Raw genomic sequence first — 1,474 nt, 5'->3', positions numbered from 1 at the left:
GACTAAACTCCTGCCTCTGCCTCCTGACTGCTGGGATTAAAGATGTGCACCACCACCATCCAGCTAAGAAATTGCATTTTTTGTCTGTTTATTTTTTATTGTTGTTTTTTATTGTTGTTTTTGTTTTGAGACAGGGTTTCTCTGTGTAACAGTCCCGGCCTGGAACTAGCTCTTGTAGAACAGATTGGCCTCAAACTCACAGAGCTCTATCTGCCTCTGCCTCCCCAGTCTGGGATTGTAGGTGTGCACCACCACACTTGGGTTATGTAGTGCTGAGAACTGAACCCAGAATTCCATGCACTCTTGGCAAGCACTGTACCAACTGAGTATACCCCCCTGTCCTTTCTCATCTCAGAAATTGTGAGGATTTATAAACTATAGAATAGCAAATGAGTCTCCAAGTAACCATCATCTTGCTTTAGCAGCTTTTAAATATAGGTAATATTAGATCACATACACTTCCTCAATTGTTTCATGTTGGAGCAACATGTTACTTCATGAAAGGTAAAAGCATGTTTGGGTGCATAACTATGAGTCAGTTAGTACACCATAACAGTAGTATCCATTGTATTTGCAGACTGCTGGCACCAGAATTAACATGATGTATATAGTGGGATTTAGCTGCTATGTATCAGTCTATAGGTTTCCTATTACTCTTTTTTTTTTAACTGAATATGCCCAAAATATTGGCTCTTCTGTAGAGTTTTCCACAGTATTAGTTTGGTCTCTTTCATCTCCACAATAACATTTACCAGTCTGTCTCATTTTCTAAAACCAATATTGAATCTAGACTCCTCAAATTCAGTGTCAGGTTGTTAAACAAGAGTACTTGTGGACAGTGTCATGTACTGTATTGTGTGTGTGTATGTGGAGGTCAGGCAACAACTTGGGAGTAAGTTCCCCTCCACCCCCAAATGGATCTAGTCTCCTTCCATCACGAGTTCCTCAGGTAGAATCCAAATAGTCAGGCTTTCAGGACAAGAGCCCTTACCCACGGAACCATGCTGCTGGCCCGGTGTTGTTTCAAGAGAAGGCACCAGCCACGTGGTGCTTGCATGAATCCTTTTTTTTTTTTTCAAAAATACATTGACTATTTTAAGTTTGTATATGTCTATATAATTTTAAGGCTTAGGTTGTTGATTTTCTAATGTTTTCCTCATATGCATGTCTTTATTGGCCTAAGCCTCATATCCTTATAGGCATAAATATTCTTATTACCACCATATACTCTATGTACATAATTATTGCAGCTCAGTGAGGCAAACTAATTTTATTAATTATATTAACTCCAAATTCATTATAGAACACACCTTCTGTAAATACGGTTTACAAATACATTAGACTGTGAATATTTTTTTTCTCTTTTTTTTTCTTTTTTTTTTATTTTATTGAGAAAAGGAAAAAAAACAAGTTTCCACCTCCTCCCAGCCTCCCATTTCCCTCCCTCTCCTCTCACCCTTCCCCCCCTCCTCCC

The sequence above is a fragment of the Microtus ochrogaster genome, unplaced genomic scaffold (genome assembly GCF_000317375.1).
Source record: "Microtus ochrogaster isolate Prairie Vole_2 unplaced genomic scaffold, MicOch1.0 UNK78, whole genome shotgun sequence".
In the NCBI taxonomy this organism is placed as follows: Eukaryota; Metazoa; Chordata; class Mammalia; order Rodentia; family Cricetidae; genus Microtus; species Microtus ochrogaster.
Note: the sequence above shows the minus strand (reverse complement) of the source record.